This window comes from Tachyglossus aculeatus, chromosome X1 (assembly GCF_015852505.1).
Source record: "Tachyglossus aculeatus isolate mTacAcu1 chromosome X1, mTacAcu1.pri, whole genome shotgun sequence".
NCBI classification, from domain to species: domain Eukaryota; kingdom Metazoa; phylum Chordata; class Mammalia; order Monotremata; family Tachyglossidae; genus Tachyglossus; species Tachyglossus aculeatus.
In genome coordinates, this window is record NC_052101.1 from 69,107,803 (window position 1) to 69,135,048 (window position 27,246).

A 27,246-nucleotide genomic window follows, 5' to 3' on the forward strand; every position below is an offset into this window, starting at 1 on the left:
TTATACCTAATTTCATTTTGCCTGGCTCATCAAATTGTAATTATAGAGAAGCAATGTGGTCTAGTGGATAGAGCATGAGCCTGAGAGTCAGAGAACCTGTGTTCTAATCCTGGCTCTGCCACTTGTCTGATGTGTGACCTTGAACAAGTCACCTAACTTCTCTGTGCCTCAGTTCTCATCCATGAAATGGGGATTAAGAGTGTGAGCCTCATGTGGGACACAAACTGTGTCCAACCTGATCATTTCTATCTCAGTACTCAGTACTGTCAGACACATAGTAAGTGCTTAACTAATACCATTTTTAAAAAAACCCAGAGGTTAGTATTCATTCATACATTCAATTGTATTTATTGAGCACTTTCTGTGTGCAGAGGACTGCACTAAGCATTTGTAAAGTACAATTCAGCAACAAATAGAGACAATCCCTGCCAAACAATGGGCTCACAGTCTAGCGTATTCTTCTAACTGCTTAGTAGAATGTAAATTCACCAAATTGTAAAGGTTCTGTTGGCAGCTTCTGACTGCCCTGTGCTCCTGCAGTAGGGCCAAACTTGCCTGCCACGGTATCTGAAGGCAGGAGCAGGGAGACCTCAGCTTTCTGGCCTTCCACCCTGTGGACTCTAGAGCTCTGATGGTGAGGGAGTACAGCAGAACTAAATTAAGAGTCAATGCAGACCCAGAATTAATCTAGAAATTACATAACCCTTTGCTACGGCTAGGTAGACTAGGCTTGTTCATGTCTTATAAGGAAAAACATTTCCTTTAGACAGACTTGCTCTTGTATTAAAAATCTCAATCTGTGCTGATTTATTGCTTTCTTATAACCAGAATGTCCTTAGTACGATCCAGTTTTGCTTCTGCAAACAGCATGACAGCTTCAGCTTAATGTCGATTCAATTCTGTTGCTAAATGTCAGAAAGCTAGATCAAAACCTGCCAGATGCAAGCACAATGTGCTTGATATGGCCATTATCAACCATGAAAAATGAAGGTAGAAACTGATTTCCTGATTTCAAAAGATGATTATAGCATACATTTGAAAATAGTCATGGCCCTGCAGGATTTATTTTTATCATTTTGTAAAAACAGAAGAACTCTATCTGTAATCTCTTGACTCTCCTTGCAGAGGGAGTATACATTTGAAAACAGTCACAACCTCACAGGATTTATCGTTATTTTGTAAAAAGAACATTACCTATATTCACTTTACTTTCCTCCTTAGGGAACAGTGGGCTGCCGTAAGTATGTGGAAGGTCATTTCAGCCAAATTACAGAGTGGGGAAAAACTGTTTCTCCCCATGGGGCCCCACTACAAGGACCCCATTGCACATAAAGTACCCTTGAAGGTGCTCAAATGCCTTTTGGACTTCAGCACAACTGGTGAATCCTGGCAGTGATTCTGTCATTATTCATTCAATCGTATTTATTGAGTGCTTACTGTGTGCAGAGCACTGTACTAAGCGCTTGAAGCACTGTCACTAGTGGGGCAGGCTACAGCTGTGATCCACTCAAACTATGATTCAAACAGCCGCCCAGTTAATAAGCAGGTCATTTTGGTTTAGGGTTCATGGCACGATAGATGAAGACCAGTGTCCAACCTAATTAACTTGTATCTATCCCAGTGCTTAGAACAAGGTTTGACACATATTAAGCACTTAACAAACACCATTAAAAAAATACCGCACAAATTCAGGGCAAGACCCCTGAGGATTGTAGCCCAAACTCTCTTCTGATCCTGACCATTCTTTAGATTACATTCAAGCATCAGAAGCAGCGTGGCTCAGTGGAAAGAGCATGGGCTTTCGAGTTAGTGGTCATGGGTTCAAATTCTGGCTCTGCCAATTGTCAGCTGTGTGACTTTGGGCAAGTCACTTAACTTCTCTGTGCCTCATTTTTCTCATCTGTAAAATGGGGATTAAGACTGTGAGCCCCCCGTGGGACAACCTGATCACCTTGTAACCTCCCCAGTGCTTAGAACAGTGCTTTGCACATGATAAGCATTTAATAAATGCCATTATTATTATTATTATTATCAGGGTTGCATGGTTCAATTTGAGCAGGGTGGGCTATGACCAGAACAAGGACAGGGTTGGACTGGAAAGTCTTGCCAAAAATTCTGTTTCAGGAGTAAAAGTCAGAAGATGGAAAGAACTTGCTCTTCTCTCCTTGACTCTCAAGGTTGTGTTGCTGTGTCCTTGGGAACGTAGAACAGGAAACGAGTTCAGGGCTGGTGTTGACATTAATTTCATTATTTTCAGTTAAAAAGCAAAAGATAACACTCAACACCCCATTATGATTTCGTCTCAGGAAATGACTCAGGAAGTGCACCTGTACATAGGCGCACTTTTCCTTGTTTTGTATTGTTTCTTACCCAACCTTGAATCGAATGATTCAAAATACTCCTATTAACAGATGTGGTTTGCCTTTTTTAAAGACAACAGGAAGCTTTTAAGGTACAATCAGAATCTGACTCTACTAAGAATATTTTGCAAAGGTTGGTGATAACTGGATCAATTCAAAACTTTACATTGAGCATAGATTTATAGCCAATTACAAAATTAAAGTTTTTTAATACTACTTGTTAAGCACTTACTATGTGCCAGGCACTAAACTAAGCACTGAGGTAGATTCAAGATCATTAGGTTGGACACAATCCACATGGTGCTTACAGTTTAAATCACAGGATTTAATCCCCATTTTATAGATGAGGTAGTTGAGTCACAGAGAAGTTAAATGACTTGTCCAAGGCTACACAGCAAAGTGGCAGAGCTGGGATTAGAACACGGGTCCTCTGACTCCCAGGCCTGTGCTCGTTCCACTAGGCCACACTGATTCTTCTTGCAGAAATATAAATAAAACAATAAAATAATCCTGAACCACAATCATGGTGGCAAGAGAACAATCTGTCAGAGTCATTAAATGTTTGGCACTAGTACTCACTTTTCTTCCCATGTTTAAAGTTCCAGTGGTACTTATCAGACTGAGTGCACCCCCTAGTTGACTCCAACTTTACATCCTAAGGTCACTTGTCCACTGTTTGCAGATATCTGTAACTAGGTCAGAGCTTTCACAACTCTTTAGGTATGTTCTGGAATAGAGCTCAGTAGCTCTTTTAGTGAGGGAGATGGAAAAACTCATGGTAGATGTTCGATAAAGCACTTGTGTCGCAATTGGAGAGCAATTCAATTGACAATTTGACACAAACCTTTCATTCATTAATTCATTCAATCATATTTATTGAGCGCTTACTGTGTGCAGAGCACTGTACTAAGTGCTTGAAAAGTACAATTCATCAATAGAGACAATCCCTGCCCATACTGGACTTACAGTCTAGAATGGGGGAGACAGACATCAAAACAAGTAAACGGGCATCAATCTTTGACAATTAGATTTACAACACTGGGTTTATCAACTTCCACTCTACACAGCAGCTGAACAAAACAATATTTCTTTTAATTTTATTCTACAAAAAATTCCACATCCTTCAATGTGGCCATGGAGGAGCCCAGTATCAGTAATGGACACTCTAGATTGTTTTCTGTACTGCCTTTATGTTTTTATCCACAATTACAGCAAACTTTATAAAATTCACTGTTGGCAAAAAATTCCAACTTGTTTTGATAGCAGTCATTTCACCCAAGGGGTTTCTATGGAGATAATCAGGGAATGCATCATTAATTGATCCTTTACCCTGTGAACTTTATCACCATCATTAGTCAGCAAGCCACCCACAGGGGCAATGGCCATATTTATACAACTGATTTTCTTTGAGCTCCATAACATTAATTAGATCTTTAAATATAAACTAGAAACTAATTAAGATCTGTCTTGCATAATGGAATACAAAGACTGTAAAGGGTTGCATTAAATCAACCATTTCCCTAAATTGGCTGACATTCCACTGTACCCTACCTAAAGTTTTCCCATTGTACATTTCAAAATTGAAGCCAGTTACAGTGAGAGACTCTCCATGCAGGCAAGTGTGGCTGAAAAGACTGACGAATGAATAACACCCATTTCAGTGTTGTGTGCAAGTAGAATAGCTCCTTGATGAGCTAAAGCATTTGTCACATACAAAGTTGATCTCGGTTTTGAGATGAGCTCTTGGTACCTTAATCTTTGTGAAATCTCCACTCGGTTAGGGGGTAGAAGGGGTAGAGGAGACTTATATCATTCAATCATATTTACTGAGTGCCTAACCTGAACAGCGTACTATAATAAAACCCCTGGAATCTCAAACTTCACAGTCTTTTGTGTGGTCTATTGGAACAGTTTAGAGGTCTTCTTGCACTCTTTCATCCTGGAAATGTGAGTTTCACCAACATGTTCTTTCCTGGTTTTCCTCTTGAAGCACTTTCAAAAAGGGATTTTCCTGTCTCCTCTTCTTGGTCTTACCCCCATCAATCAATCAATTGCATATACTGAGCACTTACCATCTGTAGAACACTGAACTAAGCATTTGGGAGAATACAGTAGAGTTAAGAGAAATGATCCCTGACCTCAAGAAGCTTACAGTCTAGGTGGAAAAAGAGACACAAACAGATTACCAACTGGGGGATGTTATTAGACCCTGCCCCTCTCCCCAGCCCCAGGCCCTAAATCTCAGTGACAGTAAATCAGGGTTAACATCATGGAGGTGTCATTTTAATGGAAACTATGGTTCTTTGGGACCCTCCCTTTAGGGCTGGTTTCATGCCTCTGCCCTCCACATTTCCCTTTCTTCAAGTCAACCTTGGGAGCAGGAGGGATTCCAGATCCAAGGAGGATGGAGGGCTGAAGGGGATGGTTAAATGGAGAGGGCTTTCTGGGGGGCAGGTGGGTTGTGCCCTCCTGAGGCCTCTTCCCTATGTTGCTGGGTGCCTGTGGCCAAGGTGGTAGACCTGGTCCAACAGGTAGTCAAGGTGATGACTGGTGGCCAAACCAGTGAGCTGGATTGGGACATGGCCGATCACATGATCGAGTAGGCATTTTTGCCCAAACTGGACTTCTGGCACAATTGCCATTGCTCTCTTTTGGTTAGGGGGAGGAGAGATCATGGTGGTTTAGATGTTTGGACACTGAGATGTGCTCTCTGGCACTGCTACCCTTTGTACACTGGAGAAGACTGGGAATTTGGGACATAGGATCAGGCACCAGGTGCCCCCTCCTCCAAAATGCAACCCAAAGCCAACTATAGGTGTACCTCAAGATTCTGTTCTGGGTCCCCCTCTCTTCTCACTTCACAATCCCTCCCTCGGGGAGCACATCTGCTTCCACAGCTTCAACTACTACCTTGGTATAGGTGACTCTCAAATCTACCTCACTAACCCTGACCTCTTTCCTTCTCTGCAATCTCTCATTTCATCTTGCCTGCAGGATGTTCCACTGGCACTTCAAGCTCAATATGTCCAAAATTAAACTCCTGATTTTCCCTCCAAATCCACTCCTCCACTTATCTTTCCCATCAGAGTTGACAATCCCACCACCCTCCCCGTTTTTGAAGCCCATGATCATGACATTATCCTTAACTCCTACCTCTCACTTAGCTTCCACATACAGTCTGTTGTTAAAACCTGTCACTTTTTCCTCTTCAGCATTTAGTAGATCAGCCCCTGCCTGTCCATCAAAATAGCCAGCTTAACTGTGTCAGCCTCCTCACTGGCCTCCCTGGTGCCAGCCTCTCCCTTTTCAAGTGTGCAATTCATTCTGTTTCTCAGAACATCTTTCTAAAACTTCATTCTGCAAATATCTCTCCACTCCTCATGTCTCCAATCAGAAACCCCTAACCATTGACTTTAAGGCCCTCAGTCAGCTTTCTCCCTCTCATCTACTCCCTCTCTTATCCTACTACACTCAAGTTTGTACTCTTCTTTTCTCCCAAGATCACCTTTTCATAGTGCCTCTCCCACCTCCTTCCTCAAGCTCCTTCCTCCTTTCAAATCAGACAGATTACAGTAATCCCCAGTTTCAACCCTTTTTGAAGTCTCACCTACTCCAGGAGGCTTCTTTGGAGATAACTGTCAAGTGGCATTTTTATTTTTCAAGACATTTGTTTAGGGCAGGGAAGGTGGCATCCCCCCACCCACCCCAATTGCTTGAGTTGGTTTTCCATTCCTGGTGATGGCTGACTTTGAGTCATCAAAACTTCTTCTCCTGGTGTCTCTATTATCAGCAACAGGCATCACAGAACAGACTTTTGGGGCTTGGAGTGGTGTGGATCCATGTGCCCCTGCAGCAACAGACACTGCTGGGTTTCTGTCCACTTTTTACCACCATAATTATGCATGGCACTCAGCAAATACATTATTAGGATACTAGCCTAATCATTTGTTTTAGTAACAAAGCACATTTTTGCTTCAAGAAGTTCAGAAGCTTAAATTGCTTCACTCATTTTCATTATGGAAATGTACATGCAACCACAGATTTCTTATTAAAGCAGAAAAAACTTAACACACTTTTATATGATTGTTCATTGTTTATATGTTAGTTCTGTTATATATTCAATTATTTATCTTGCTATGCTTGTAAATATTTTCATGTTCTTCTTTCCCATTGAAGTGTAAGCTCTTTGTAAGCAGGAAGCATGTCATTTGATTATTCTGTACTTTCCATATTACATATTCATTCAATCATATTTACTGATCACTTACTGTGTGCAGAGCACTGTACTAAGCATTTGGGAACTCAATAAATATTAATGGAATACTTGTGGTAGCAACGTAAGACCCGAGGAAAGTAACCATTCTTTTATTTGTGGTATTAGAAGTGCTTGAAATAGAATTCAATCACTACTTGAGTCTCCTATACTCTTTAATCCCCTCTCAGGGTCACACCTGGAGGGTTTCCAGGACTCTACCAGTCTCGACTATGGGAGGGAGAGTCAAGCAGAGGCATACCCATTCCATTCCTAGCTTGGGCAGTGGTTAGCCAGTGGAAGGCAATCTGCTACAAGTCAAAACTCACCTATGCTGGGCAGCAGCGACATGGGAGAGAGTTGAGGGTGGAGACTCAAGTTCACTGCACAGAAGGAGGCAATGGTAAAGCACATCCATATTTTTACCAAGGAAACTCTATGAAAACACTACCAGAATGTTTGCAGAAGGAGGTGGGGTGTTCTGGGAGAGATGTGTCCACGGCTTTGCTAAGGGTTGGAGACGATTTGCCATCATAAGACAAGATACTCTTTAATGTCTGATAAATTGCATCTGATGGTAGCTCTTAACCCTTGATACAACCAAGTTTTGCAGAAGATTTAACCAGGAGAGACCCCACCCAAATCCCAACCTTTGAAATATATATTTTTATTGGTAATAAGTGCTTACTATATGCCAGGCACTGTTCTAAGCACTGGAGTACATACAAGATAATCAGGATGGACACATTGCCAGTCCCACATGGGGTTCACAATCTTAATCCCCATTTTATAAATGAGGTAACTGAGGTCCAGGGACGTGAAGTGACTTGCCCAAGGTCACACAGCAGACAAGTAGTGGAGTCGGGATTAGATCCCAGGCCCTTCTGACTCCCAGACCCATGCTCTATCCACTAGGCCATGCTGCTTCTCTAATTTCTCAATTTCTTCTTAAATATTTGTTGTTTGCAATTCATTGGTAGAAAGAGTGAAATGGGGAAAACAGGCCAGAGAGAAGCAAAATGCCATCATTTCAAAGATTTGGCACACACAGCAAGCCATTTTGTGGTAGTTTTTTAGGATTGGCTTGACTTCCACACACAGTTTGGTGGCTTCGATACTTAAGGTTTGATGAGGAAAATTTCTGATTGCAAAGGGCCAATCCCCAAAATAAAAAACCTATTTTGCTGCACACTTTAGGGCAAATGACATCAGTGAGAAGCAGGATAGTATAGTAGATATAGCATGGGCCTGGGAGTCAAAAGGTCATGGGTTCTAACCCTAGCTCCACCACTTGTTTGCTGTGTGACCTTGGGCAAGTCACTTCAGTTCTCTGGGCCTCAGTTACCTCATCTACAAAATGAGGATTGAGTGTGAGCCCTATGTGGGACAGGGACTGTGTCCAGCTTGACCAACTTGAATCTACTTCAGCACTTAGAACAGTGCCTGTCACATAGTAAGCACTTAACAAGTACCATTATTATTAATTGTAAAACTTGAGTTCAAGCAAACATGAATATGCTAAGCTTAGAGTTTACTTCAGCATCACTGTCACATGTTATTTCCATTCATTCATTCAATCATATTTATTCATTAATTCATCCTTTCAATCATATTTATTGAGCACTTACTGTGTGCAGAGCACTGTACTAAGCGCTTAGTATTTTGTTAAGCGCTATGTGCCACACACTGTTCTAAGTGCTAGGGTAGATACAAAGTAAACAGGTTGTCCCACGTTGGGCTCACAGTCTTAATCCCCATTTTACAGATAACTGAGGCACACAGAAGTTAAGTAACTTGCCCAAAGTCACACAGTTGGCAAGTGGGAAGCTGGGATTAGAACCCACAACCTCTCACTCCCAAGCCCGTGCTCTTTCCACATCTGAGTGTGGGCCAGGAGACTTGGATATTGCTCTAATTGAAGTGCTGTTGGCCTCCCATGACCCTCACGAACAATTACAGCTTTCCCTTGCATTAAGTGCTTAGTACAGTGCTCTGCACACAGTAAGCGCTCAATAAATACGATTGAATGAATTACTGTGAGTCCAAATTACTGCAGGCATTTTCTTTCCAGCAAAATATAGGTGCCATAGAGATTAAACTAAAGCAACTGCAGGAATCTCAAGCATGACACTGTTTAACAATTCATCAGATCAATGGCAGTAAAAGAAAAAAATAAATCAGTGGTGTTCAGGTTAAAATGTTCAACTTTCATTCACTGCCAGGCAGCACTTCAAGCATAACTGTAAATAGTAATAATTAAAATGATGGCATTTGTGAAGTGTTTACTATGTGGAAAGCACTGTTCTAAGCACTGGGGGAATACAAGGTGATTAGGTGGTCCCACGTGGGGCTCACAATCTTAATCCCCATTTTACAGATGAGGGAACTGAGGCACAAAGAAGTGAAGTGACTTGCCCAAAGTCACACACAGCTGACAAGTGGCAGAGCCAGGATTAGAACCCATGACCTTTGACTCCCAAGCCTGGGCTCTTTCCACTGAGCCACGCCGCTTCTCTAGCATTTGACTGATGTTCTGGCAAAAAATGATGAAGGTCCAAGTACTTTTGTTGTGTGGTTATAACATGAAAAATGATTTCAGTGGTGCCACAAGTGGGGTTTAATAAATTTCTAGACATAAACATTGCTTTTGGGTAGATTTGATTAGTGTTAGATGGGCTGCCCACATTGCACATGAGGCCCTGGATTATTTGCTATTAGATGTGGATTGTAAAAAAAGTAGCAGAACTCCTATGGCTCTGTCTTTACTGTTAAAGAAATCAATTGCATTTATTAGGGCCTGGGTGCAAAAAAACATTTTGCAAAGTAGAATTAGTAGACAAGGTTACTGTCCTCAAGGGGCTTACAATCTAGCATGAGGAGACTGACATTGAAGTGAATTATAGGTAGGAGAAAGTAATAAATGAGATATGTTCAAAAGTGCTATGGGAGTTTGTGAGGACTTGAGTGCTTAGGCAGTGAGTGCTAACTTGGCAAATTCATTCATTCATTTATTCAATCATATTTATTGAGCACTTATTGTGTGCAGAGCACTGCACTAAGTGCTTGGAAAGTCCACTTCGGCAACAGAGACAAACCCTACCCAACAAAGGGCTCACAGTCAAGAAGGGGGAGACAGACAATAAAACAAAACAAGAAGACAGGCATCAATAGCATCAAAATAAATAAAGTGGGGCAAATAAAGTGGGGAGATTAGAAATTAATCAGGATGACTTCTTGGAGGAGATATGATTTTAGAAAGGCAATGAAAATGGGGAAAAACTGTAGTCTGTTGGATATGAAAAGAGAGGGAATAACAGATAGGGAGAGGGCACAAACTAGTGGTTGGTGGTGGAAGAGATGAGAGCAAGACAAAGTGAGTAGGTTAGCTTGAGAGGAACCAAGAGTGCAGCAGAGGTGCACTGGGTGAAGGGAGTGGATAATGAGGAGGGAGAAGCTGATTAAGTTCCTTAAAGCCAACTGTCAGAAGCTTCTGCTTGATGTGCATGGGCAACCACTGGAGACTTTAGAGTGGAGAGAATCAGTCTATCAGTAGTATTTATTGAGCACTTACTGTGTACAAAGCATTGCACCAAGCGCTTGGGAAAGAACAGCAGCACAGAAATGGTAGACATCTTACCTGCCCACCAAGAAGCTTCGAAGTCTAGAGACAGACAAAATAAATTATGAATATTCATTCAATTGTATTTATTGAGTGCTTAAAGTTCTGGAAGGAGGCACAGGGGAGAGGGTGAGGTGAATATTAAATGGAGTACAAATCCAAGTGTATAGGTGATGCAGAAGAGAGAGGGAGTAGGGGAAATGAGGACTTAGGAAATGCCTCTTGGGTGCTCTGAGAGTGGGGAGAGTGGTGGTCTCTAAACTGTGAGCCCGTTATTGGGTAGGAACCATCTATATGTTGCCGACTTGTACTTCCCAAGCGCTTAGTACAGTGCTCTGCACACAGTAAGTGCTCAATAAATACGACTGAATGAATGAATGGTCTGTCATATATGAAAAAGGAGGAAGTTTCAGGCCGGGGAAGGACATGATCAAGAAGGCAGCAGTGAGACAGAAAAGATTGAGGAACAGTGAACAGATTGACATTAGAGGAGCTAAGTGTGTGGGCTGGGTTGTAGTTGGAGAAGTATGCAGAGTGAAATTTTAGAAAAATAATCTGGGAAACAGAGTGAAATATGAATAGAGAAGGGAAGACACTGGATGGAGGGAGACCAATGAGGAGGTTGACATAGTAAAGTCAGCATACAGTCCTTTAGACTATAAGCTCCTTGTGAGCAGGGCATCCTCCAACTTTGCTATGTTCTCTACCAAGCTTCCAGAACAGTGCTCTTCACATAGCAAGTACACAATAAATATCACTGACTGATATGAAATGTGCCTATAGCAACTTGGTGATAGTTCTGATGGAGAGCAAGAGACCAATTCTGGAAATATTGCGGATGTTGAAAGAGTGGAGGAGTTAAGAATGCTTAGAATGCTTCAGTGCTTAGAACAGTGCTTGGCACATAGTAAGCACTTAAATACCATTATCATCATCATTATTATTAAGGAGACAGAGATGGTGGGACTGTGATGGGAAGGTTAGGTGGAGGAGATGATTTGGAAGGGATGGTGAGGAGTTCAGGCTTGGATATATTGAGTTTGAGGTGCCACTTGAAATTTCACATAGTGATGTCATGGAGACAGGAGGAAATGTAAGATTGCTAAGAATGAGAGGGGTTAGGACTAGAGAGGTAGATTTGGGAGTCATCCACACAGAGGAAGTAGTTGAAGCCATGGGTGTGGGTGAGCTCATTAAGGGATGAGTGCAAATTAAGAAGAGAAAGGGACCCAGAAGAGGGCCTTAAAGGATTACAACAGTTAGAAGGTGGAGGAAGAGCTGGTAAAGGACACAGAGAAGGATCATTCAGAGGTGAAAGGAGAAGCAGATGATAATTGTGAGAGAGGAAAAAAAGGTAAAAATACCATTTCCAGAAGAAGGGAGTGGTCCACAGTGTTGAAAGCAGGCAAGAAGTATGATAAAGGTTTGATGAGTAGGAGGTCACTGATAATTCTCAATGGAGTGAATAAAATGAAAGCTACTTTGGAGAGGACTAATTAGGGAATTGAAGGAGAGGAGGTAGATGCTGAGGAAGTAGATAACCCATTCAAGCAATTTGGGCAGGAATGATAGCAAGGAGATGGGGTGGTAGCTAGGAGTTGAATTGGGGTCCAGAGAATGTTTTCTGGGGGCTTGTTTAAAGGCAGAGAGGAAGGAGCTATCAGAGAGTGAACAGTTGAAGATGGTTGCCAGGAATAGAAGAAGAGTGAGGAGCAAGGATTTTTAGATGATGAGAAGCAACATGGCCTTGTGAACCAAGCTAGGACAAGTCACTTAACTTCCCTGGGCCTCAATTACCTCATTTGTAAAATAGGTATTAAGACCATGAGCCCCATTTGGGACATGGATTATGTCCAACTTGATTAGCTTGTACCTATCCCAGCACTTAATAATAATAATAATAATAATAATAATAATAATAACAATAATAATAATAATAATAATAGTATTTGTTAAGCACTTACCATGTTCCAAGCACTGTTCTAAGCACTAGGGTAGATACAAGATAATCAGGTTATCCCACATTGGGCTTTCAGTCTTAAACCCCATTTTACAACTGAGGTAATGAGGCACAGATAAGTTAAGTGACTTGCCCAAGTCACCCAGCTGACAAGTGGCAGAGCCGGGATTAGATTCCATGACCTCTGACTCCCAAGCTCCTGCTCTTTCTAATAATGGTATTTGTTAAGTGCTTACTATGTGCCAAGCACTGTTTTAAGCGCTGCCTGGGACATAATAAGCACTTAAATGCCACGAAAAAAAATGAGAAGGAGAAGAACTAAGAGACTTTGAGGCATTGGTTGTTGTCAAATTCAAGAAATCTCTGAGATACTGTATAGGAAAATTCGATGACCATGCTAATGTGAGCAGTTCAAAGTATTTAGATTCTTTCCTGAAATAAAATGACCTTTTTACTTGCGCACAATTAGTCTAGTAACATTAAAAACACTAACTGAAGAAGCTGCAGCAATGCAAAGTGTTAAAGTGTTTTGTGACAAAGAGTAGGGCATTTTTATTGGTGGTTTGAACAGTCTAAAGAAAAGAAGTGTTACAGTGGGATTCACTAAGAAAGATTCCAGGGTGGTCTAACGATGGAAAAGTGATCGGTTTTGTGGCTGGTGAGGTTTTTCAAACCAAACTTGGATCCTGCTTTATGTGGTGGAGTTTGTGACAGGGGTGCAATTTGCATGAGGCATTTAGTTAACTGATGGTGGTGTCTTACGAAGGGGTTGAACTATGGCCTAACATAGTACCGCCTCCAACCAGTCATATAATGCAGTCTGACATGGCTTGGTACCCACCCAATGGAAGCGGCTGGGTGATTTTATTTATTTATTATTTTGGTCTTTTTTTATATATAAAAAGAAAACAAACATGAGTCTTGTTTCATCTCCTCCACCCAAGTATAGCAGGGAGGCAGTAACAGCAGCTCTCTCCTCCCCCTGTGTCCCCACCTCAGGGATCAGGCCAGGAAAATGAACTAGGACTACTGAGAGAAATGCATGCACGCCAACAGTCGGTTTGGGTTCCTTCCTCCCGAGCTTCATGGAAAGTCCCACCTCCCTCTTCCCTGGCACCACCCCCTGCTCACCGGATCAGACAACCTAATATTTCAAACTATGCAGAGACCCGGCCAGGAGGTTACTATTATTATTATTATATTTGTTAAGAGCTTACTGGGTGTCCAGCACCATTCTAAGCTGTGGGGTTAATAAGGATGGACACAGTCCCTGACCCACATGGGCTCACAGTAAAAGTAGGAGGGAGATCCTGCAATGAATCCCCATTTTACAGGTGAGGAAACTGAGGCCCAGTTAAGTTAAATAACTGGCCCAACTTAACGAAACAACCAATTGGCAGAGCCAGGATTATAGCCCAAGTCCTCTGACTCCTGGGCCCATACACTTTCCACTAGGCCATGCTGCTTTATGGGATCATCTTGAAGGATTTTGTCTGATTAACATTTCATAGAGCAAAATCCACCAGACAGGCATCGAGCCCTTAATCATTTCAAATACATAACATCAGCCAAGTTCAAATGTCCAAAATAGTTCAATTCACTTTGTCTCCCTACGACCAGCTGTTCAGCTGAACAAACCCTTTCTGCAATGAATAGAATATGAACATCAGAAAGAAATCCCAGCTCTAGGGGTCCACTCTTACAGTAATCTTAGCAACAATAATACATTTCAAGTACCTTGGTCTCAAATTTTGCAATGCCCTAAAACCCACTCCTGGTGTGAAGAAGAAAATAACTGCTAGAGGAAAAACATGCCACCCAGGGTGGCACAACATGAGCTTCCTGTTGAAAAGATCAGCCTGATTATACCTTATATCAGTTTATACCATCCCCTGAATCTTACTTGGTCTACTTCTAGGGAATTACAAAAAAAAATGTGAGTTAAAATGAGATTATTTCCTTTTGAGATATTCATTCATTCAGTCAGTCATATTTATTGAGCACTTACTGTGTGCAGAGCACTGTACTAAGCCCTTGGGAAGATAGGCCCACAGTGGGGTTTTTTTGGGTCTTTGAATATTGTTGTAGTTATGCCTACTGCATTTCTTTGTTCTTGGCATTTATTTTAATTTATCATACATTCCTGTGGATGTCCATAGTGGACTGTTGATTACTATTCTTCCTCCTCATCGTCAATATTTATTCAGTGCCTACTGTGTGTAGAGCACTGTACTAGGCACTTAGGAGTTTTCAATAAAATAATAACAATAATAATAATAATAATAATGGTACTTGTTAAGCGCTTACTCTGTGTGATGCACTGTTCTAAGAGCTGGGGGGAAACAAGGTGATCAGGTTGTCCCACATGGGGCTCACAGTCTTAATCCCCATTTTACAGATGAGGTTACTGAGGCACAGAGAAGTTAAGTGTCTTGCCCAAGGTCACACAGTTGACAAGTGGCGGAGCCAGAATTCAAACCCATGACTTCTGACTCCCAAGCCCAGGCTCTTTCCACTGAGCCATGCTGCTGGCACTATCTCTTGCCTAAAGGAGGTTACAATATGAAGGGAATGAGTATATATTATGCTTGAGAAAGATGTAATTTTAAACATTTTTGACTATTTAATTTAAATCTAATGAGGTGGTGATTTGAGAGTTTCAGAAGGGGTGGGAAGAAGAGAAGGAAAGAGGGCAGGGAGTTCAGGGACATGGGCATTAACTTTATCGCATTTGAAATTTGGGATTTTGTCTTACACTGTGAAACACACTTCATTATTTGTATTTGATTTCAATATTTCATTATTATATCATAAAATTCTCATTCATAAACATCCCCTACAATAGGGCATTAGCTCTACTTCCAAATCTGACTCTTCATTCCAACTTCAGTTCCCACAAATCTGATCACCTTATATTAAGGCTAATAGAAGTAATAACAATTTTTTAGCATTCACTGGGTGCAAGACAGATGAGGTTGTTGCACAGACCTTCTGAAATCACATCTTCTCCAGGAGGACTTTACAGGTCAATACTCACACACCCCCTCCACCCTTATTCCTCAACTATCACTTCAGATTGTCAACACTTAAGCACTTGGAATTTACAAATCTACATCTCTGCCCCTGCTCTCTCTCCCTCCCTCCAGACTTGCATCTCCTCCTGCCTTCAGGACATCTCCATCTGGATGTCTGCCCGCCACCTAAAACTCAACATGTCCAAGACTGAACTCCTTGTCTTCCCTCCCAAACCCTGCCCTCTCCTTGACTTTCCCATCACTGTTGATGGCACTACCATCCTTTCTGTCTCACAAGCCCGCAACCTTGGTGTCACCATCGACTCCGCTCTCTCGTTCACCCCTCACATCCAAGCCATCACCAAAACGTGCTGGTCTCACCTCCGCAACATTGCCATGATCCGCCCTTTCCTCTCCATCCAAACCACTACCCTGCTCATTCAAGCTCTCATCTTATCCTGTCTGGACTACTGTATCAGCCTTCTCTCCGATCTCCCATCCTCCTGTCTCTCCCCACTTCAATCCATACTTCATGCCGCTGCCCAGATTGTCTTTGCCCAGAAACGCTCTGGGCATGTTACTCCCCTCCTCAAAAATCTCCAGTGGCTAATCAATCAAAAAATCAATCAATCGTATTTATTGAGCGCTTATTGTGTACAGAGCACTGTACTAAGCGCTTGGGAAGTACAAGTTGGCAACATATAGAGACAGTCCCTACCCAACAGTGGGCTCACAGTCTAGAAGGGGAAGGGGGAGACAGAGAACAAAACCAAACATATTAACAAAATAAAATAAATAGAATAGATATGTACAAGTTCAATAAATAGAGTAATAAATATGTACAAACATATATACATATATACAGGTGCTGTGGGGAAGGGAAGGAGGTAAGACAGTGGGGATGGAGAAGGGGATGAGGGGGAGAGGAAGGAGGGGGCTCAGGCTGGGAAGGCCTCCTGGAGGAGGTGAGCTCTCAGTAGGGCCTTGAAGGGAGGAAGAGAGCTAGCTTGGCAGATGTGGGGAGGGAGGGCATTCCAGGCCAGGGGGATGACGTGGGCTGGGGGTCGACGGCCATCGACCCCCGGCGGTACAGGCGAGAACGAGGCACGGTGAGGAGATTAGCGGCAGAGGAGCGGAGGGTGCAGGGTGGGCTGTAGAAGGAGAGAAGGGAGGTGAGGTAGGAGGGGGCGAGGTGATGGAGAGCCTTGAAGCCGAGGGTGAGGAGTTTCTGCCTGATGCACAGATTGATTGGTAGCCACTGGAGATTTTTGAGGAGGGGAGTAATATGCCCAGAGCATTTCTGGACAAAGACAATCCGGGCAGCGGCATGAAGTATGGATTGAAGTGGGGAGAGACACGAGGATGGGAGATCAGAGAGGAGGCTGATGCAGTAGTCCAGACAGGATAGGATGAGAGCTTGAACGATCAGGGTAGCGGTTTGGATGGAGAGGAAAGGGCGGATCTTGGCAATGTTGTGGAGCTGAGACCGGCAGGTTTTGGTGCCGGCTTGGATGTGAGGGGTGAATGAAAGAGCGGAGTTGAGGATGACACCAAGGTAGTGGGCATGTGAGACGGGAAGGCCCTTTCCTCTCCATCCAAACCGCTACCCTGCTCGTTCAAGCTCTCATCCTATCCTGTCTGGACTACTGCATCAGCATTCTCTCTGATCTCCCATCCTCGTGTCTCTCCCCACTTCAATCCATACTTTATGCTGCTGTCCAGATTGTCTTTGTCCAGGAACGCTCTGGGCATATTACTCCCCTCCTCAAAAATCTCCAGTGGCTACCAATCAATCTGTGCATCAGGCAGAAACTCCTCACCCTCGGCTTCAAGGCTCTCCATCACCTCGCCCCCTCCTACCTCACCTCCCTTCTCTCCTTCTACAGCCCACCCCGCACCCTCCGCTCCTCTGCCGCTAATCTCCTCACCGTGCCTCGTTCTCGCATGTCCCGCCATTGACCCCCGGCCCACGTCATCCCCCTGGCCTGGAATGCCCTCCCTCCCCACATCTGCCAAGATAGCTCTCTTCCTCCCTTCAAGGCCCTACTGAGAGCTCACCTCCTCCAGGAGGCCTTCCCAGACTGAGCCCCCTCCTTCCTCTCCCCCTCGTCCCCTTCTCCATCCCCCCAGTCTTACCTCCTTCCCTTCCCCACAGCACCTGTATATATGTATGTATGTTTGTACATATTTATTACTCTATTTATTTAACGTGTACATATCTATTCTATTTATTTTATTTTGTTAATATGTTTGGTTTTGTTCTCTGTCTACCCCTTCTAGACCGTGAGCCCACTGTTGGGTAGGGACTGTCTCTATATGTTGCCAACTTGTACTTCCCAAGTACTTAGTACAGTGCTCTGCACACAATAAGTGCTCAATAAATACGATTGATTGATTGATTGATAGTGCCGTCAACAGTGATGAGAAACTCAGGGAGAGAGCAGAGTTTGGGAGGGAAGACAAGGAGTTCAGTCTTGGACATGTTGAGTTTTAGGTTGCGGGCAGACATCCAGATGGAGATGTACTGAAGGCAGGAGGAGATGCGAGCCTGGAGGGAGGGGGAGAGAGCGGGGCAGAGATGTAGATCTGGGTATCATCAGCGTAGAGATGATAGTTGAAGCCGTGGGAGCGAATGAGGTCACCAAGTGAGTGAGTGTAGATTGAGAACAGAAGGGGACCAAGAACTGAACCTTGGGGAACCCCCACAGTAAGGGGATGGGAGGGGGAGGAGAAGCCTGCAAAAGAGACTGAGAATGAATGACCGGAGAGATCAACCTGTGCATCAGGCAGAAACTCCTTACCCTTGGCTTCAAGGCTCTCCATCACCTCGCCCCCTCCTACTTCACCTCCCTTCTCTCCTTCTACAGCCCAGCCCACACCCTCCGCTCCTCTGCTGCTAACCTCCTCACCGTGCCTCGTTCTCGCCTGTCCTGCCATCGACCCCTGGCCCACGTCATCCCCCTGGCCTGGAATGCCCTTCCTCCCCACATCCGCCAAGCTAGCTCTCTTCCTCCCTTCAAGGCCCTACTGAGAGCTCACCTCCTCCAGGAGGCCTTCCCAGACTGAGCTCCCTTCTTCCTCTCCCCCTTCTGCCCCTCTCCATCCCCCCAGCCTTACCTCCTTCCCTTCACCACAGCACCTGCATATATGTATATATGTTTGTACATATTTATTACTCTATTTTACTCGTACGTATTCTATTTATTTTATTTTGTTAATATGTTTTGTTTTGTTCTCTGTCTCCCCCTTCTAGACTGTGAGCCCACTGTTGGGTACGGACTGTCTCTATATGTTGCCCACCTGTACTTCCCAAGCACTTAGTACAGTGCTCTGCACAGAGTAAGCGTTCAATAAATATGATTGAATGAATGAATGAATGAATGAATGAATCCCACATAGAACATAATGGGAATGCATTCTATTGCTTCCTGTTACCTTTAATTCATTTTAGTGTCTGTCTTACTGTTTGACTATAAACTCCATGAGGGTAATGCCATGCCTATTACCTCTATTTTGCTCTTCCAAGTGCTTATTACATTGCTTTTTACCTAATAGGTATGCAATAAATACAAATGATTGATTGGATCACTATACCATAACCTTAATCTCAATTCATCACAACAGTTGCCACAGGCTGTATATTTTCCCTCCTGAAGAAAAAGAACCATGACCAATGGTAATGACCAATAATTGCTTCTAGGGCCAGCTTTGGATTGATCAAATGAATAAATTGGTGGTTATTTAATGAAAGAGTTGGTCACATGACCACCAATCAGATTTATTGAGCAATTACTGTGTGCAGGGCACTATAATAAGTGCTTGGGAGAGTACAACACAACAATATCACAGACACAGTCCCAGCCCACAACAAGTTCATGGTCTAGATGGGGAGACAGCTATTAATATAAATAAATATCAGATAGGTACCTAAGTTCTATGGGACTTAAGGGTGGGTGGCAGTGAGTAAAAGGAGCAAGTCAGGGCAACCACGAAGGGAAGGGAGTAGGAAAACAGCATATGAGGGCTTAGTGAGGGAAGGCCTCTTGGAACAGGTGAGTCTTTGATAAGGCTTTAAAGGTGAGGAGAGCAACTGTCTGTCAGATATGAAAAGGGAGGGCATTCCAGGGCAGAGGCAGGACATGGGTGAGGGGTTGGCGGCGAGATAGATGGGATCGAGGTACATTGAGTAGATTGGCATTAGAGGAGTGAAGTGTGTGGGCTGGGTTGTAATAGGAGAGTAGTAAGGTGAGGTAGGAGGGGGCAAAGTGATTGAATGCTTTAAAGTCAGTGGTACCAGCTGGAACTTGATGGTGCCTACTTAAGAACATGTTTGTGCAACAGAATAGACCTAATATTTCCAACAGCTGCACAGTGTTTGCAGTAGAAAAGAATGTAGAATCACAGTCTACTGTCATGCAAATGCTATATAAGACAGAAGAAAAATCAAGAAAATAGGCTTGAGCTCTTTCATTCTTTTGTAACATGGAACTTCAAACCTGGGCGAGGAAAAGAGCACAAGACACAATCATGCATTTGAACATCATTACTTGCCAACTCAATGGGAAAAGCAGTTCTGTCATTTCAGTAAAGACCACAGCCTCCTCTATTTTTGAAACTGAATGATAATGACAGGATGCTGTATGAAGCAAACACAATTAAGAAAGCAATAGTACTGTAGAAAAATGCTGCAGCCTTTAACCCAAAGTGACTCGTAGATAATCAGCAATTCATTGTGTAATCAAAGTTCCCTTCTGCCCTATAGCCAAACTAAATCATTCAAGATGGGAATTTACATGTTTAGCATGATCCCAAGTCTGCTTAAAATTGGGGAAAAATCTTGCTCTTTGTTTTCAATCACTACTACCATTTACTAAAGTATCCCCATGAACATGGTACGACACCAAGCAAATGAATAGTTATGATTGCAGGCCTCTAGGAGCTTATGATTGAAAATCCCAGTACCGACTATAATTAGGTCACAGATTGAAAGGTGTTTTTTTGTTTCTAATAATCTTGTCAGATAAAGCTTTTCCACAAGGTCTCATTATGTCAGAATTTCTAGCTTCCTAAGATTTGAAATACAATATGAGAGCTTCCTGTACCTGAGCAATATACCAAATGTGTACCTTTTCCTTTAAAGTTTCTATTTGGAAGAAAAGCACATTTTATGAATCCAAATCAGAGCTAGGACTTTTTTCTATCCCCTTCTTATCTCCCAAGAATGGAATTTGAACCAATAACTCCTTCTAGATGAATAAAAACTTGCTGCTGTTTTCACGGAACTAGACTTCAGTAGTTTGCAGTAGTTTTTAAAGTAAGACCAGTATAATGTCATATCATATGCTTCAAAAAACTAAATATAGCCTTGCTTATGGGTTTTCCCAGGTTTCCTCTGGCACCCATAAGTAGAAAAGGAAGAAAGGGCTCCAGCAGCAACAGCCATCGTCTTTGTTGCTTATCTAAGGATCATGGATGTGGCTGCTTGTACCCTATTTTTGTTCCCTAATAATCTTTCCTGGTTTCCCCTGCTTGCTCTCCCCATCTTCCCCTCCTGGAGTAGCTCTGCAGAAGCCACAAAGATGCAGGGTTGCAGACTTTTTTCTGTCCCAAACAGCAACACTGCTCCATATCATGTGTTCCTGGTCCAGCCCACAATTTATGCACGCTTTGTTACACCATCTCTGACTTGAACTTCTAAAATGTGGCTACGCCACTCTGCAAGAAACCAACATAATGTTGGATGTATCAGAAAGCCATTCTGAGCTTGCTTAGAATGACCTAAGATTAAACAACGTGTTTGTGAGACTTGTGATCACAGAAAGGAAGCCAAAGGAACGTACATTACAACACAATGAATAGACATTTTATTGTATCATGTAATGGCCACATTTTTAGGTTTCTGGTTGGTCATGCACTTCATGACCCGCATACCCGTATCACACACCTTCGCTTTTCTTTTCCATTAGAACCCCAAGATGAAACCCCAATACAATTCTCTGAATGCACATGGTTAGTTTCATTTCTCAAATTTTCACAAAATAGTTTATAAGAACTAGAAAACTTTGTCTTTTTCAGTTACGCAGGGCCAACTGAATAAAGTCAACTTTGAGTAAATCCAGGATGAAGTCAAATTTATGATTAAATCCATGTTACCTAGGTGATGAGGTTTTGTCTACAAGCCTCTTGAAATGGGGCAAGGAAAGATTAATCCTCCCCAGAGAAGTGAGCTCTTTGACTAATTTATCTGCACTTAGATGAAATAATTAAGCCTACTGATGTCACTCCATTTCAGTCCTTTACAAATGTGATGAACCTCTTCAGCAAACATCAATGGAATATTTGGAAATTAATTTCATATTATTTTATATATCATGCTATGCCCGATATTCAGGCAGTAAAAGGAAATGACGCAAATCCGTATTAGTCTATTTATCAATTCAAGAGACAGCAGCATGGCCCACTGGAAAGACCACAGACCTGGGAATCAGTGGACCTGGGTTCTAATCCCAGCTCTGCCATTTGTCTGCTGTGTGACCTTGGAGAAGTCACAACTTCTTTGTGTCTCAGTTACCTCATCTATAAAATGAGGATTAAATCCTACTCCCTCCTACCTAGACTGTGAGCCCCATGCGGGACACTGAACCTGATTATCTTATATGTACTATGTGCTTGGCATATAGTAAGTACTTAACAAGTACCATAAAAAAGAAAGCAACGATTAGCTCATGAGACGATGCTGTGACACATCAAATGTTGTTCATCAACTTACTCTCCCTACCTCTTAGATTCCTTTAGACTTTAGTTCACTGTGGGCAGGGAATGTGCATACCAACTCTGTGTATTGTACTCTCCAAGCACTTAGAACTGTGCTCAGGCACACAGTAAGTGCTCAATACCACTGATGATTCATTCATTCATTCAATCGTATTTTAGACTGTGAGCCCACTGTTGGGTAGGGACTGTCTCTATATGTTGCCAACTTGTACTTCCCAAGCGCTTAGTACAGTGCTCTGCACACAGTAAGCGCTCAATAAATATGATTGATTGATTGATTTATTGAGCACTTACTGTGTGCACAGCACTGTACTAAGCGCTTGGGATGTACAAGTTGGCAACATATAGAGACAGTCCCTACCCAACAGTGGGCTCACAGTCTAGAAGGGGGAGACAGAGAACAAAACATACTAACAAAATAAAATAAATAGAATAACTATGTACAAATAAAATAGAGTAATAAATACGTATATATATATATATGTACATATATATACAGGTGCTGTGGAGAGGGGAAGGAGGTAAGGTGGAGGGGATGGGGAGGGGAGGAGGGGGAGAGGAAAGAGGGGACTCAGTCTGGGAAGGTCTGGGAAGGTCTCCTGGAGGAGGTGAGCTCTCAGTAGGGCTTTGAAGGGATGATGATGATGTGAACCCCATGTGGGCCAAGGACTGTCTGATCTAATAATTGGTTGCTACCTCAGGGCTTGATATACAGTAAGTGCTTAATAAATAGCATAACTAAATACTTTGGCTACGGACATTTCAACGGAAACAAAAAGTGAGGTAGGTGACAAGGTGTTTTGGTACACCTCTTAATTTCAAACATACTGCCAACTGATATTTGAGACATATCAAGAAACTTTACAAAAACACAAAAATAATATTTTTTAATAATAATAATGATTGATGGCATTTGTTAAGCACTTACTATGTGCAAAGCACTGTTCTAGGCACTGGGGAGGTTACAAGGTTGATCAGGTTGTCCCACGGGGAGCTCACAATTTTAATCCCTATTTTATAGATGAGATAACTGAGGCACAGAGAAGTTAAGTGACTTGCCCAAAGTCACACAGCTGACAGTTGGCGGAGCCAGGATTTGAACCCATGACCTCTGACTCCAAAGCCCGTGCTCTTTCCACTGAGCCACGCTGCTTCTTCATACCATACTTCTCAAGCTAGAAGATAGCAAAATCAAAGGACACTAATTCTTTAATGAATGAAATGATCTATACAATTCCTTTCATTTCAGCCATTTCAGGGCATACACAGTTACTATAGTTAGTATGGTTTAAAACAGGCAATTTTGTCATTTGACTCATTTTTACAGGGGGAGTGAGGTCACTGCTGGGAAAGTGCCCTGATGCTTGAAGAAATCAGATCTGCAATGTTCCTTGTTGCTTCTAAAATGCTTAAGATTAAGCAGATATTGCAGATAATTGATACTGAGCCAAGAACATCCAAACCCACTAACAGAGAGCCCAAGCTGCCATCCTGATCATCTTGTATCTACTTCAAATTTAGTACAGTCCTTGGCACTTAGTAAGCACTTAACAAAAATCACAACAGATCTATGTGGGGCAGTGTAAAAATAATCGCAGGTCCACTGGAAAAAGTCCTAGTATTTCAGTCACTGGTGATATCACATAGCTTGGATCTTTTCCAGATGTAGGATTCCTGGGTCATATTCATTCATTCATTCAATCATATTTATTGAGCACTTACTGTGTGCAGAGCACTGTACTAAGCACTCGGGAAGTACAAACCAGCAACTTATAGAGACGGTCCCTACCCAACAATTGGCTCACAGTCTAGAAGAGGAAGACAGACAACAAAACAAAACAAGTAGGTGTCAATACCATCAAAATAGAGTTATAGCTTTATACAACATTAATAAAATGTAGTACATATGTACAAATATACACAAGTGCTGTGGGGAGGGGAAGGGGGTAGGGCGGGGGGAGCAATGGGGAGGGGAGGAGGAGAGGAATAGGGGGGTCTCAGTCTGGGAAAGCCTCCTGGAGGAGATGAGCTCTTAGTAAGGCTATGAAGGAAGGAAGAGAACTAGTTTGGCAGATAGGTGGAGGGAGGTCATTCCAGGCCAGAGGTAGGATGTGGGCCAGGGGTCGAAGACGGGACAGGCAAGAACTAGGCCCAGTGAGGAGGTTAACGGCAGCAGAGGAGTGGAGTGTGGGGGCTGGGCTGTAGAAGGAGAGAAGGGAGGTGAGATAGGAGGGGGCGAGGTGATGGACAGCCTTGAAGGGGGTGGTGGTGGTGGTGGTGTGTGTGGTGTGTGTGCGTGTGTGCCTCCAAATTTTAACAAATAAATCAAGTAGTCAGATCAGCACTCAGAACAGTGTTTTGTACATAGTAAGCACTTAATAAATGCCATTATTATTATTATCAGGAAAAAATATCCCAGGTAGCACTATAGATGGCATTTAATTTAGGCATAGTCCCTGCCTTTCAATAACTTACTTTCTAAAAGAAAATGAGAGTGTAGGTAAATAAATAAGCATAAAGACCTAAGTAGAAGAAGTGTGAGGCATGTAGTATATGTACACCAACTAGGAATCTTTCTACAGTAGCCCCTAAATAAAATGTGCTGTGAGAGGATCCAAGGAGGATGGAAGGGAAAAGGGACTTTATCCAATTTGGGTATACTTTTCTGTTTTCATTTCTATCAGTGAGCACTATTTCCATCTCTCTTCTGATTTAGAGATCATGTTTTATTCCTTCTTTGTAATTCTTTGTACTGTGCAGTAAACCCAGTGGAGACTCAGCAAATACGGTGACCTCTGACAGCACCCGAGGATAGCGGATGTTCTTCTGCTGACCTGGAGGTAAATGCCATTTTGCGTTATGTGCACTACACAGCTTAGGCAATGTAATGTAACGTCATATACAACCCTTCTGGGGGAAATGCACAGTTCCTGGAGCTTGTCTCTGGGGGGAAAACTCTTATGCTTTCCCTCTCTCTGGTGCCATTAGATTCTCCTTCCAAGTCCTGTTTCCATACTGTGGGATTCAGCAGCAAGACCAAAGCCTGATGGAGGCTGGGTGTTTAAAATAATAATTTAAAAAAGGCAGACATTTGGATTTTCCAGTGATGCCTCAACAGTGTGTTTGGGGCCTAAGAGAATTTTTGGAATGAATAAAAGTCCTTTTTATCTCAATATGTCTTCAGCTTTGGTATTCCACCACTGTCCCAAATGCTTCTTAACTTTACCTTAATGCCCCATTGCCGCTTAGATTTCCTTTTTTTTTTTAGCTTCAGAAGGAATAGAGGTCTTGCTGATGTATTTAATAACAACAATAATAATAATAATTGTGGTATTTGTTAAGTGCTTACTACCTGCCAGACACTGGGATGGATACAAGCAAATCAGATTGGGCACAGTCCCTGCCCCACGTGGGGCTCACAGTTTCAATCTCAAATTTACAGATAAGGTAATTGAGGCACAGAAAAGTGAAATGACTTGTCCAAGGTTACACAGCAGACAAGTGGCAGAGCCGGGATTAAAACCCAGGTCCTTCCGAGTCCCAGGCCTGTGCTCTATCCACTACGCCATGCTGCTTCCATTTCTTGCATAGCCCAAGTAGTTGATAAATCTGAGCTATTTTCATCAAGCCAGTTTGGATAGTGTCTCCTTTCCATATTCAAAAGTTAATGGTAACTTGGTTAGCAGTGTTTTGGAGCAACTCCCATTTTTGGTTCATAATGTTATATGAAGCTGAGGTTCCTTGTACCAACAGGGTTACTGTGATGCTGCCACAGAGCACTCTGCAGGTTGCTTGTTCTTCAGGACTTGATATTAGCCTCCTTGATAGTTTGGTTGATGCCAAAAAGATTAGAAAATTCCATTACCTAACCTTTCTTCTACAAAATGAGTCATCTAAATGTGTAAACATATCAAAAGTATTTGTATTTGTTAACAGACAGCATTGGGAAAATGACTCCTCTGTGCCTGTATGTAGATTTTGCGACTGAACTCAGTGAATATAATAAAGAACCCCTGATGTCAGTGCACGAGCCCACACAGGTCATTGACTCACTTGAGCTGCATTTGGACACACTCCCAAAGTCTACTGTTTAGTACCGCATTTATGACAATTGGAATAAGTGGGTTCCATTTATTCATCCATTCATTCAATTGTATTTATTAAGTGCTTACTGTGTGCAGAACACTGCACTAAGCACCTGGGAAAGTACAACAAGAAACTGTGACATTCCCTGCCCATAATGAGTTCATAGTCTAGAGGGGGGAAGAAAGACATCAATACAAATAAATAAAATTACAGATATACAGATAAGTAGTATGGAGCTGGAGGATGGGGGGTGGGGAAGAGCAAATCGAGCAAGTCAGGGTGATGCAGAAGGGAGTAGGAGATGAGGAAAAATGGGGCTTAGCCTGGGAAGGCCTCTTGGAGGAGATGTGCCCTCAATAAGGCTTTGAACCTGGGGAAAGTCATTTTCTGCCAGATTTGAGAAGGGAGGGCACTCCAGACTAGAGGCAGGACTTGGGCCAGGGGTCGGCGGTGAGACGGGGCAGTGAGAAGGTTAGCAAAATTGGTGAGATAGGAAGGGCTGGAGGAGGGAAGGGTTGATGAGTTTTTTCTCTCTGACCTTTCTAGGAAAGAGGCTCAATGTTCAGGATAAGGAACTTTCCTGCTTGGGGGTGGGTGTGGGGAGTGGGTGGGGGTGGTGGGGGAGGGGGGTGGTGTGTGTGTGTGTGTGTGATATCAGGAGAGAGATATGCCTCAATTTCCTCTGCCTGGCTTCTTGAGTGCAATAAATAGTTTTCATTTATACAAACTTGCTTTATTTTCAAGGAACACTGCAATAACTACATCACACTAGTATAGAGCCATACACCCTCTGGGTGATCTATTAATATCAATAGAAAATGACTGTGTCCTCTATATTAATTATTCCTCCTAACCCCATGAGGCAGGTTAGATTTATCAGTCTCACATTACACAAAAAGCAATTGAAGCACAGAGAGAAGTAACTGATCAAGTGGCAGGGTCAGAAAGACAGTTTGCCAAGACTCATTCATTCATTCATTCATCGTATTTTTTGAGCACTTACTGTGTGCAGAGCACTGTACTAAGCGCTTGGGAAGAACAAGTTGGCAACACACAGAGACAGTCCCTACCCAACATAGGGCTCACAGTCTAGAGGGGGGAGACAGACAACAAAATAAAACATGTGAACTGGTGTCAAGTCATCAGAATAAACAGAAGTAAAGCTAGATGCGCCACCCTGG

At 42.7% G+C, this 27,246-nt stretch overlaps 1 protein-coding gene and 1 non-coding gene across 3 annotated transcripts in view; one reads left to right on the forward strand and one right to left on the reverse strand.

The window, feature by feature from the left end:
- Nucleotides 1–27,246, reverse strand: part of SYNPR (synaptoporin) — a 320,964-nt gene that overhangs the window by 268,832 nt on the left and 24,886 nt on the right. The window lies entirely within an intron of this gene.
- On the forward strand, nt 6,794–6,931 carry LOC119920363. Its single transcript, XR_005448114.1, has one exon. It is a non-coding gene; the product is annotated as a small nucleolar RNA SNORA7 (small nucleolar RNA).